A 14,135-nucleotide genomic window follows, 5' to 3' on the forward strand; every position below is an offset into this window, starting at 1 on the left:
GTGATCTTTATGTGATCATGAGCTTTGTAATCTAGTTGAATATGTAGATGTTACTCTTGTCTATTATGCACTCTAGAGGTTACTTAAATATGAACTCCGGAGTCATTCTCCACGGTGTGATGGTGACAGTGTGCGCATCGTGTGTGATTCCTTTATGAAATTGTGGAGCTTGTTTACTCCGGCTTGAGGTGTGCTTTTGCAGCCCTACACAATGAATGGTGTTTGTTATCCAACAAGAGAGTGTTTGAGAGTAGCATTTATTTATTTAGTTATGTGATCATTTTTGAGAGTGTCCACTAGTGAAAGTATGATCCCTAGGCCTTGTTTCTAAAAATTGAAACACCGTTTCCAACAAGTTCTGCTACATGTTCGCTTGCTGCCATTTTTATGTCAGATTCAATTACTACCTATAATCATCCATATTACTTGTATTTCACTATCTCTTCGCCGAACTAGTGCGCCTATACATCTGACAAGTGTATTAGGTGTGTTGGGGACACAAGAGATTTATTGTATCTTAATTGCAGGGTTGCTTGAGAGGGATATCTTTGACCTCTACCTCCTGGAGTTCGATAAACCTTGGGGGATTCACTTAAGGAAAACTTGCTGCTGTTCTACAAACCTCTGCTCTTGGAGGCCCAACACTATCTACAGGAATAGAAGCGTGCGTAGACATCAGGATTCCATGTTTGTGCATATTGTATTCAAATGCAAACATTATAAATTATGCACGAACCTTGGGGAGCTTCCTTATTGTATTCAAAGCACTATCTCTCTTATCATGATATCTTTGTTTGTCCAATTGGATCTTTGATTGCTTGCTTTACTTGTGAAAACTTTCTCCATCATGTTATTCTTATGCAATCTTTGATCATCAATATAGTTTGACTTCCTTCAAGTATTCATCATTGGATATGTGCATTTGATTCCACTCAAATTGTGAGAAGTGCACACTTTGGGGAGGATCTCACATTATATTGGCTTTCTAAATTTTTCACCCATTTTGGCACTCGATGCAAATGGGGGAGAAGTTTAGAGGGTTTAAGGGAATGGTTTTATACTTAAGTTTGGTTTGTGCTTAAGTGTTTTTCCTCTCATGCATTCCATATTTATATGTCTTGCATGGTTGTATATATATAGTGGAAATTGTTATCCCAAAGGTTAATCTTGACAATGTATGCAATGAATTCATGTTCATCACACGTGCATACATTGTGGGGGAGTTTTCTCTATATATATTGGTTCTACTCACATCCCTTGCATTTGTTGTACTTGTGTGAGTAGAGCCGGTTTTGATATGGGCTAGTAGCTTTGTGTTACTTGACCATATCAAATACAACCTCTTGTATACGACTTATTCTCAGATAAGTTGCGTACTTGTTTCTAATATTCATTATATAAACCATCTTATTGTGATTGTCATCAATTTCCAAAATGGGGGAGATTGTAAGGGTACATTGCCCCTATGTGTGGTTTTGGTAATTAATGACAACCCCTATGGACTAATGTTTTCATTGAGTTTATATGAAGGAATATTCCATAGGTACTTCTTGTATTCCATGTGTTGGATTCAAGTATGGATGCCATGAAGATAAAGATACACCTTGTGTATTGGCATCAAGATCATCGATTTGAAGATCTATATGTGATATGATCAAGAAGAAGAAATGAAGAAGGAGTTCTTATGTGGAACTATAAAAATATTAGCCATGCTCTATCTTATGTGATATGCAATGGATAATCAAGATCTTGAGAGCTTGATTCCAAGTGAAGAATTCTTTATATACACCTCAAGATATTATGATAGAGTATGAGAAGATACAAGGTTGAGTTGGGCAAGTTCAAGATGAGCATCTCAAGTGGATCACAAGCTTGAAGCTTACCGTCCATTTGGTGATAATGGACATGTGAAGACGTGCATCAATGGAGATTTCCCATCATGGTGTATGGGGGAGCATTTGTGAGTCTTCACGAAGCAACGATGATCAAGTGAGGCATTCCGGCTTGAGTGGAACTTGAAGAGCTATCATCAAGATCAAGTGGGATGCACAAGGAAAAGGTATGGCCTTGATAGGGTTTCCTTTTACCAGTCTCAAGGTGGTTGATGGGAGACCGGATTATAGGATAGATAGTCGCACTATTAAGAGGGGCTTTCGATTGGGTAACTTGATCACATCATCTTAGGGAGCTCAATCCTTTGCATACTTTGCATATCCCTATTGCTTTTTGGTATTTCTCTGTGTGAGGTTCTTGAGCTTGTTGCTAGCTATACAACAAGCCCAAGTTCATCGAAAACGGAATTCGCATGCATCTTCTATTGCGTTTTCGAGGTTGTGTGATTTTACCGGTTATTCATGATATAAGGTTCTACCTTTTATATTCATGATAAAATCCCCTCCTACAGATTTGTGTTTTTTCACTTTCTATTGGATAGCATTTGTTGTTATCTTCCAAACAAAATTGGTTTCATTCGAATCGGAATTCGGGAGCATTTGTTACTAAAGAAAAAGGAAAAAGGAAAAGAATAAAAAGAAAAAAAGGGGGGAAGGGGCCAGCCGGCCGGACCGGCCCAGCCGCCGGCCCACCCGGTCGAAACCGGCCCGAGCGCCTGTGCCATCCAGGTGGTGTCCCGTGGCCCGATCTTCCCCGTCCGGCCCAGGCGCCGGGCGCCGACCGGCCCACCCGCGCGCCCCCCGGCCCGACCGGAACCCTGGCTCGCACCCTTACGCACCGCCCACGCGCGGTGGGCACGGCCGGCTCACCCCGGCTGGGCCTGTTGTTGGCGCGTAAAGCACACGCCCGTTGGGAACCCCAAGTGGAAGGTGTGATGCGTACAGCAGCAAGTTTCCCTTAGTAAGAAACCAAGGTTTATCGAACCAGTAGGAGTCAAGAAGCACGTTGAAGGTTGATGGTGGCGGAGTGTAGTGCGGCGCAACACCAGGGATTCCGGCACCAACGTGGAGCCTTCACAACACAACCAAAATACTTTGCCCCAACTTAACAGTGAGGTTGTCAATCTCAGCGGCTTGCTATAACAAAGGATTAGATGTATAGTGTGGATGATGATGTTTGCAGAGAACAGTAAGAATGAGTATTGCAGTAGATTGTATTTGATGTAAAGGAATGGACCGGGGTCCACAGTTCACTAGTGGTGTCTCTCCGATAAGAAATAACATGTTGGGTGAACAAATTACAGATGGGCAATTGAGAAATAAAGATGGCATGACAATGCACATACATATTATGATGAGTAGTGTGAGATTTAATTGGGCATTACGACAAAGTACATAGACCGCTCTCCAGCATGCATCTATGCCTAAAAAGTCCTTCTTCAGTTTAGCATCCGCACCCCTTCCAGTATTAAGTTGCAAACAACAGACAATTGCATTAATTATGGTGCGTAATGTAATCAACACAAATATCCTTAGACAAAGCATTGATGTTTTATCCCTAGTGGCAACAGCACATCCACAACCTTAGAACTTTCTCACATCGTCCTGCATTTAATGGAGGCATGAACCCACTATCGAGGATAAATACTCCCTCTTGGAGTTACAAGTAACGACTTGGCCAGAGCCTCTACTAGCAACGGAGAGCGTGCAAGATCTTAAACAACACATATATGATAGATTGATAATCAACATAACATAGTATTCCATATTCATCGGATCCCAACAAATGCAACATGTAGCATTACAGATAGATGATCTTGATCATGTTAGGCAGCTCACAAGATCCAACAATGATAGCACAATGAGGAGAAGACGACCATCTAGCTACTGCTATGGACCCATAGTCCAGGGGTGAACTACTCACACGTCGATCCGGAGGCGATCATGGCAATGAAGAGTCCTCCGGGAGATGATTCCACTCTCCGGCAGGGTGCCGGAGGCGATCTCCTCAATCCCCTGAGATGGGATTGGCGGCGGCGGCGTCTCTGGAAGGTTTTCCGTATTGCGGCTCTCGGTACTGGGGTTTTCTCGATGAAGGCTTCTTATAGGCGGAATGGTAGGTCAGGGGGCGTCACGAGGGACCCACACGCTAGGGCGGCGCGGCCCAGGCCCTGGCCGCGCGGCCCTAGCGTGTCGTCGCCTCGTCGCCCCACTTCATATCACTTTCGGTCTTCTGGAAGCTTCGTGGAAAAATAAGACCCTGGGCGTTGATTTCGTCCAATTCCGAGAATATTTCCTTACTAGGATTTCTGAAACCAAAAACCGCAGAAAATAGCAACTGGCTCTTCGGCATCTTGTCAATAGGTTAGTGCTGGAAAATGCATAAATATGACATAAAGTGTGTATAAAACATGTGTGTATCATCAATAAAGTAGCATGGAACATAAGAAATTATAGATATGTTTGAGACGTATCACCTGTCTCCTCCGCGCGGCCCATGAGCCAATCCGGGTGCTGATCCGGCTGGGCCGGATTCCAGGCTGGGCTCTTCAGCTCAAATTCCGGTCAGCCGGCTTGGCCACCGGCTGGACCATTTTTCGGGCCGATTTTCTGCCCGTTTTTCTCTGTCTTTTTCCCCCAACGGTTTTATTTGCTATTGGGATATAAATAGCCCTTCTTCCACCTTGGGCTTAGTTAGTTCTTCTATTCTCTCACCTCCATTGTTGCCTTTGAAGAACTTGCTGTCTCTCTTGTCTCCCCCCATGATTATTGCTCATTCTTGAGGGATCTAAGAGAGGAGATCTAGATCTGCACTTCCACCAATCCATTTCTCCTCTAAGTGAGGGGAACTCTTGGGATCTAGATCTTGGAGTCTTTTGTTGACTTTCCCCATTGTTCTTCCTCTCCAATCTCATCCTAGCATTTGTTGTTTGGGTGGGATTTGAGAGTGAAGGATTTTAACACCTCTAGTGTTCTTGCTTTGCATCATTGCATAGTGTCGAGCTCTCCACCACAATTAGTTCGAGTGAGAGACCGTGAGCTTGTTACTCTTAGAGGGAGACCTCCTAGTTGGCTTCGCGGTTGGTGCTCCGGTGATCTCTTCAAGAAGATTGTGAAGAGGCCCGGGCTTCTCCTTCGTGGAGCTTGTGAAGTGGTTGTGGAGCTTGCCATCTCCAGAGCGGAGGAAAATCTAACCATAAGGAAAGGGCCATTATCCTTCGTAGGTGTGGTTCAGAGAACAGGGTGAGCCTTCGTGGCGCGGGGAATCCTTCGTGGGACCTCCACTCCTCCAAACATGACGTACCTTCTTGAAAAGGAAGGGAACACGGGAATACATCCTCGTCTCCGCGTGCCTCGGTTATTTTTAAACCCGAGCTCTCTTTCCTTATGATAGCCATCGTGCTTGAAGTACATATATCTTGCTATCACTTGTGCTACATATATCTTGGGCCTATCTTGCTTAGCTCTAGTTGCTATTGTTACACTTAGTTGAGCTTAGCATATTTAGGGTTTGTGCTTGGAAACTAAACTTTAGTTTTATTCCGCATTCTTACAAGACAAATCCGTAAGAGTTTTTAATTGCCTATTGACCCCCCTCTAGGCGACATCTCGATCTTTCAGCTGGTCATCAACGGCTTCCAGCTCCAAAGGGACACCCCCAAGTACGACGGCACCGCCAAACCGAAGGACTAGCTGCTGGACTACACCACCATTGTCTTCATCGCCCGCAGCAACAAGCGCTGGGCCGTGCGCTACTCGCCCCTCATGCTGGTTGGCTCCGCCCGCACCTGGCTCAACAACCTGCCAGCCGGCAGCACCAACGACTGGCTCGACTTCGAGGAGGCCTTCGTCAGCAACTTCACCGGCACCTACCGCCGGCCGGGTTGCCCCCAGCAACTGGAGACACTAGTAACAATTCGCTAGTCTATAACGATTTTAGTTCATCAGCGAAAGGCCAAAAACCGTCATGGAGGCCTCATACTGACGGTTTGAAATTCCGTGGCGAACCTCGCGTTACAATGGCCGGACGGTTAGATTATCCCGTCATGGATCCGTGACGGCCTAGCCCACACCCAAAGCTCACCCAGCCTGGTACGTCATGACAGGCATAACCGTCATGCGGCTGCCTCCCCGATCGAGACCACCGTGTCAGACCAATCATTGAGCTATCGGTCCAATAATTAAAGGTGCATGATGTCATCTTTGTCGTCTAGCTGACCACTCCGGACGAACCTCCTCCCACCACGTGGTCATGTAGATTTGCATTCGAAGTTTGACACGTTCCTAGAGCGTCGCCATTGGCATGTCGACACTTATCACCCGGAATACAAACATGTGTGTGTAGAAGACCCAGTACCATCTTGACACGTGGCAAAATGAAATACTGACAAGTGGACATCGAGGCCCACATGCAGGAACACACGTGCCATTAACTGAACATTGGGCCCAGGTTATTGCGGCCCATTAAAAGACGGTCCGTTTATAGCTACCAGCTATGCACAAGGCCCGTTTGTGGTGGCCCATTAAGGTAAGCCCGTTTACCGTGGCCCTTTCTTGGCCCACTCACGGTTGGCCTTTTGACAACCTAAATGTGCGGCCTTACTATCCCGGTCCGTTATTGTGTTGCAACGTCCCAAAAAATCAATTGCAAAAATGGCCGGTTACTTCAAGCCCATCAATGCTGGTGCGTTAATAATGGCTTGCTAGGACGGCCCGGCCTGATTTTCTCAGCCGGCCCCTTATTTCCAGCCGATAAATGCTGGCCTAATTAACTCAACTGGGCCGTTTCTTTCATCCTATCAAACCCAGCGTGTCAACTAACGGCCGTTTTGTGGCATCCTTATTACATATAATAATACATAAACACTTAAAAAATGCATACAAAATAACTGGATAACAGTGTATCAAGTTACATTCAATCTTAAGTTCATCTTGCGTACTAACACCATACCATAACAGTTCAGCTCCTCCAAAATAATAACAGTTTAGCTTGCACCAAAAGCAAGACCACCAGCCCAAAATACAGTTCAACTATTCACCATAGCACCACCAGTTCACCATGTTTACTCGGGCAGGGACATAGTTAATGTTTCAAGCCTTGCCTCAAGGGCAGCCTGCTTCTCTCTCGCTTCCTGGATCTTTCTGTTAAGCTCAAACATATTAGCATTATGGAAGTTGACAAGATCTTGCAGGTCCCCTTTTCCCCTCGCCTCAGTCTCCAGTAAATCAGGTTGGGTGCTTAGATTCGACCGAGTAGGTTGAGACATCTCTTTTTCAATCTCAGGATTTTTTAGCAATAAAGACAGAAGATAGATTGGTGTTAGATGAAGCAAAATATAAACTTAGTTTTAGCGGTAACTCATTGAATGCTTACTCACAAGAACAATTTCTACTTCAGGGGAGTCGTGGTCGGCTTTTTTGTGGTGTGTTTCCATGAACAGATCCACATGACTTGTTTGTTTATCGGTGTACAAGTCTCCCTGAAAACAAACATGCAGCCAGCTTATAGATTCTATAAAGGATTTTGTGAATAATCAATAATGTGTGTAATGTTATTTGTTGCTGTGCAATTTAATCACTGTTTAGAGCAGTTAGATGCAGAGCATCTATATTGAAGAAAGAATCTACAGACTTTTGCGCAAGCAACAATGTGCACAAAAGCTCCTACAAACAGTTACCTACCAAAAAAAAGAATTTAGTTTAAAACGCACCCGTGCTATCCATCGCAGAACTAAGCAGTGTACCTTCTTGGCAAAGTGAGCATCATGGAAATGATACCACGAGTTACATATATAAACTATCTACGTCAAACATGTATGAATGCAATTAGTGATTTAAAAGACTAGCGCATGCGTTCAGGAAAATACAAGCTACATAGTAAATACCCATCCAACTTGTTGATGAAACTGTGTACTCTATCATTCTGTAACAACACATGTCTTAACTTACCAGATTTTCCACGTCATTCTGAAGATGCTTATTGCATGCACGTTTTACTGGTGAATGCTCCGTGTCCATTGAGAATTTACCCTAGAGATATGAAAGAACATGCATAAGAATGACAATTTCTTAAAAATAACAGCTTTATAAATAGTAAAGGGAGGCAAAGGAATGTAGTTTGTAAATACCGCCACTTTTCCATAAAAGTCACAGAGGAGCCCTTGGTCTTCGTGGTACTTCTTCCAATGCGTATATACAGGAATGTGGTTCCTGACCGAGCATGATAACAATTAGTTTGCGAACGCAATAAAACAACACATACCATAGCTGTTGAGAGGAGGGGAGGACTGAGATTGCTTATCATACGCCATCAATATCTGAATCTCCTTTAGCAGAGATTCCAAAATGCCCTTGTTTGCTGCGGCTTTTATATTATTAAAACTGCTAGAGGAATCTTTGAAAGCTTCTTGCTTCTATTGCTTTCCCTGGCCTGGTAAGTACAAGCACGACACAGATAAATCAAGCGAGCATCAAAACAATTGCTAAGGCACAATCAAACAGCACACCCTAAATTGCAAGCACAATCTTGTATAAATTGATCGAGAGGCTATTATTAACAACTAGTTTTCTCTCGCAATCAAACAACATCCTTACGGTTATTAATCACAGATATTGCTCTTGTTGCTTTTGAATACCTGCACTTCAGTGAGAATAACACAAATCCGTCAAAGAATTTCTGTGCTTACAAGTTATATATATTCAAAACATAAGACATGGTGGATTGGGATTTTCTAAGGAAAGTGATGCAAAGGCTGGGTTCGCAGATGACAGTTTACTTTTTTTTAAGGCCCAAGCGGACCAAGCAATTCGAGTCAAGTAAGTTTTGGACAAATATGCGTCAAGCACAGGTTAGCTAATTAACGAAAGCAAATCAGGAGAGGCATGTATACCTCAAGCCTGTGCCCGATCTACGGTTGTGCTGATGAAGTTACATTCCATGTTTTCCTTCGCTGACAACATGCTCGGGATTTATGGCGAGCGATGGCTGAAATATGGGACTTGCCGTCGGACTGCTAAAACCAACTGGAACAGAATGGCTCCTACATGTACAACAAATTATACCTGAAGCCCAAAGAGCTCCTACGCTCATGACTATGTCGCGAATATGGCATGCCATAGCGAAATGGCCCATGAAAATCCTGCCCCTCGATCCAGGAATCCCGCCGCTTCCTGGTGAGCTACCTTAACTGCCTTATGCTAATAAAATAGTTCCAGGATACAGGTGTGGTAAATGGTAAAATGGTGTTCAATCATGTGCAAGGGTTTACCAACAAGGCAGGCACCCAAATAGATGGTAGGCAAAAAGTTAGGAAGCGTTGGACACATCCTGCTAGTGGAGAAGCCAAGCTAAACGTTGATGGGGCCTTTTGTGGGGAGTGAATCTTCGATGCGTGTCGAAATCTGCCACATTGTAATGACGCCACAGAAGCAGAAATTATTGCCATTGATCGAGGAAGGCCTGCGACTGGCCTTGCATTGGACGCCGCTGAAGGTTAAAGTTGAATCTGACCACACCAAAGTTGTGGAGATGATCAGGGAATCCTTGCCAAACACCTCAACTTACGCGTTTAGAATTAGCACTATTTGTGATTTACTTAGGGTAGGGAAAGAGATGTTTGTATTGTTAAAGTTAGCCATGAACTAGCAAGACTAGGTAGAATTCAGGGTAGAACAAAGATTTGGCTCAGGGACATGCCCAGGTGATTCCTGTGGCGATTGCCTTTCCCCCGCAAAAAAATCCTTACGGCAAGGTGTGACACGGTAGAGGGGAACTAGAACCTAAGCTGTCGAGAGAGCAGTGGCTAGTGGAGGTCTTAGGCTGGGAATGAAAGAAGAGGTCAGAATCTAAATCTGCTTCTAGTGGCTAACATGCGTAATTCCTCATGATTTTCTCCGGCTTCTTGAGTATTCAAGGTGGCAGAGGTACCATTACATGCATCTTTCCCTAATTGGTGTTGGTGGGCTGGAAAATGGAAAAGTACAACATGGATCGATCGAGCAAAGATGAAAAAAATTGTTTTTGCCCACGAAATAAGACTATGCACCTTTTTGGATGTAAGATGAGATGGGATGGATGAAATATGAGAGCAGAGAGCAGAGCCGGGCTGTGGCATCTCGTGAAATATGAGAGCAAGATCTGAATCTTATTTGGTTGGCTCAGTTGACGATTTGCTCTTTTATCCTACAATATATATTCAAAACCATTATAGCAGTATCTCCTAAAATAATATGCAGAGTCATGAAACTTAGATTACGATGTGTTTGTAGTTGTGCGTGATTAAAAAATGAATAAATGAGGCAGAAGCACACGTCTAATGAAACACAAACCAACATAACGAAGATCCTTCGATCTGAGACCTTGGGGCCTGGTCCGTTCAACGTCGATGGTGTACTGCCAGCTTCAAAGCGTTAGTGTGGTCCGACAAGCGGCGGCGATGAAGTGTGGCCGGAAAGCGGGGATGATGTGGGGTGTTGGCTATGGAGAGATAATTTATGGCGAGCGGTCACCAGATCTAGGGTTCATCGAATTGGTAAAAATTGTGTGTGTCAGCCTCGGCCATGTGTGGGTTGGCAGTGCAATTGACTTGACTATTGGGTTGTAGTTACTTTAACACCCTTGACCTTACACTATGTCCATGCGAAAGAGTGATGTGATCCTCATGGGTAGAAGATGAATTTAAATACTTGTATGCAATTTCACCCACCCGCCAACAAAGACTGCAAGAGATATGAATCTTTTTGAAACATTTTAGACAGTTGGGTCCTCAGTAAGCAGGGCATATAATTCCCCACTACGACTCACACCCTTGTTTGGGCCTTCCGAGCGGCCTATAGATTCCCACTAGAGAAGTCCATTTAGAAGTAACTACTTTTTTGAGTGGAATTTAGAAGTAACTACTTATGTCGAGCTCTCCACATAGCTATTTTAGCTTATAGTGCTAACTGGTCGGCCAAGGTGGTCCCATACATCGGTTTCAACAAAGAAACCTACCAGAAGGAGGATTCTTGCTGAACAAGGCAAGGAGGCATCATTAAAGGAAAGACTAGAATAGATTTCATTATAACCTGGTCGAGTTTGGACATGACTCTCGGGACCTGTCCTGCTATATAAAGGCCCGGAGAGGGCCTGCTGAAAGACAGAACAACAATACGTAGAACCCCCGCAACTTAGAGCCCAAACCCTAGAATCCTTGCCTCTCGGCAAGTCGACCATAGAAGCCTGTCGTCTACCCCATTGTAACCTGATATATTCGATAATCAAGATCAGACAACCAGGAATTAAGGGTTTTACCTCATCGAGGGCCTCGAACCTGGGTAAATCTCTCTCCTCGTTTGTTTGGTATCCTATGTCTCGTGCTAGCCTGCAAGATTCTGTCAACCCTAAGACCCTCATGGTGGGCATTGCCGAGGAGCACCCTCGTCAATACACGTTCATATGGGCATCACGTGATAACATAAAGATGATGCAACACATCTCTCTTATACTCCACAATAAAGGGGAAACTCCATGCAATCTTGTATTAAGATAACAGAGCATAGCCATACGTACTTTGGCATGATGCTTGAATATCAAATATGCTACCTTGAACAAACAAGATCATCACTTTTGTCACTTGGACGAACATATCACATGCATTCACTTTATCCCTAGTGAGGTAGCAAAATAAAAGGCAAACCATAATAGATCATGAATTTTTTGTTACTATTCAATCACTAAAACCATGCTACTCCATCTAATACAAACATCACTCCACACACGCTCTTGAATATAAGTTGGATTAGAATAAATATTTAAAACAGGGTAGTAAGTTTTAAGGTCCCCATAATTATACTTTCCATTGAATAACCATGAATTATTATAGCATGCATATTTAAGACTTGGGACACGGTTTCTGTCAAGCTCTGGCTATCCCTCCTCCTATCATCATGCAATGGTGATAACATTATGCATCCCCCAACATACGTGTGCACTCATATATCGATTCATAATATCATCATAAAAGATAAAATATACTTCTATGCAACTAACACCAATCTATTTCACAATTTCCATAAAAAGTCGCTACTCAAACATAGACATAGAGATACAAGAGATCATGCGAAAACAATAGATTGCATCACACATCACATTTGCCAAAATATTACAAGAGGTAGATGGACGATGTTGCTGGAGGTGTTGATGAAGATGTTGGTGATGACCATGCCATTAGGGGGTGGAGTCCACCAGAGGCAATTCCGACAGTGGTTCCCCCCTCCAAACTACTTCCGGCAGCAGCCTTCTGGCTCTATGTTTCTTCTCTTCAATCTCCGCCTTCATATGTACTGAGATCGCATCGGGGACCCTTTTTATAGAAAGGTTTTAGGTTAACATGAAGAGGATGGCAGTGGAATCGACGACATCTGAGAGCAACAAGGTGGAAACGAGGGTAGGTGGTGTGGCCTAGGTGGGGCCCCACACCAACCCCTATATTTCCCAGCCTTTTGACCTCTTATTGTCCCACTTTAGCTTCTTTTATTTGTCTCATAAATTCTGAAGCGTGCTCTTTGACCTTGCCCTTTTTCGAGTCCCGTAGCTCCTGAAAACTCCAAAAATACTAACATAATATTTTTCTGCAGATAAGGTTAGAACCATAGGAGAGGGGATTGTTCGAATTCATTAAGAACATTGATAATCTATACCTACTAATAAAGGAAGTAAGGTTTCTCCCCAAAATTTTCATCCGTTTTTAAATTGCCCTTGTTATTCCGTCCAATTTACAGAGCCTGCCACCGCTCATGAAAAATGGTTTCGCATGAGTCGGACACTCCGACCGTCGCTCTGAACCTGGAACGGGCTCGCTAGCTAGAGATCTCCTAATCACCTGATTTGAGTGGGTCCAGCAGCCTAGACTACAAAGGCCCGGCCCAGCTCCATCTCTCTGTTAATTCAGTCCTGGATTTTCTTCTTCCGGTTAGTGTACCCAGCCAAGATTTGCCTAGCGTCGTGGACACAAACGATTGACCCGTCCGAACGCCTGGAATAATAATCCCGCCTCGCTTTCCTATACAGATTCACACCGGTATATATAAGTCAAGTCTCTGGATATTAGCAAGCCTCCTGAGAAAAGCAAGAAGTAGCAGCACCATTGTTTGCCCTAAGAGACCTAATGATGAGAAAGGAGGAATTAACTTTGCCCAAGTTTTTTCATGCGCATATGTCATTAGCATATTTTAATATTAATAGGATGTATTTCTTTATCATTTTTCACATCCTGGGCATATGTCATTAGCATATTTGTGCTAATAAGATGTATTTTTTGGTTTTAACCATAAGGAAATACTGGTATATATTTTGTGAACCCACAGGTTGTAAATATGGACAATATATACATCCTACTATTCTTTTCTCACATGTAGGATGTATTTTTTTATTCAGCAATTCTGTAAACAAAATTTGTGCAGTTGGATGTTTCCCCCAAGTGTCATAAGATGTATAATTTTGGGAATTAATACATCAGTTAAATCAACAGGTTGTAAATATGGACAATATATACATCCTGAACTTATCGAGTTAGCATATTTTCTCACATGTAGGATGTATTTTTTTTTTTGTTCGAAGTTCTTTAAACATAATTGTGCAGTTTGATGTTACCCGCAAGTTCTTAAACACATCTAACTGTGCTTACATGGTATTGGTGCTTTTATCTCTCCTCCATCATCAATATTATTAGTGTATCTTATTCTATCCATATCCATCCTTTCAAGGAGACTAACAAAATTAGTAGGAGAACCAAGCATATTAAATTTAGCAAACACCTTTCTAGCTTCTCTTGCTAGACCACCAAATTCTCTAAGAAGGGTTTCTAATACAAAATCTTTCTTTTCCCCCTCTTCCATATCACCAAGTGTGAAAAACATGTGTTGGATTATAGGATTAAGATTAACAAATTTAGTTTCCAACAGGCGAACTAAATGCGCAGCAGCAATTTCATAAGTAGGCGCAAGGTCTACCAAGTGTCTATCTTCAAAATTTTCAATAGTACTAACATGATTGAAAAATTCTTCTATATTATTTCTCCCAACTATAGACCCACGTCCTACCGGTATGTTTTTTGTGGTAAAATTAAAAGGAAACATGATGAATAAAGTAAATGCAAGTAAACTAATTTTTTTGTATTTTTGATATAGCAAACAAGATAGCAAATAAAGTAAAACTAGCAACTAATTTTTTTGTATTTTGATTTAGTGCAGCAAACAAAGTAG

Source organism: Lolium perenne, chromosome 7, assembly GCF_019359855.2.
Source record: "Lolium perenne isolate Kyuss_39 chromosome 7, Kyuss_2.0, whole genome shotgun sequence".
Taxonomy (NCBI): Eukaryota; Viridiplantae; Streptophyta; class Magnoliopsida; order Poales; family Poaceae; genus Lolium; species Lolium perenne.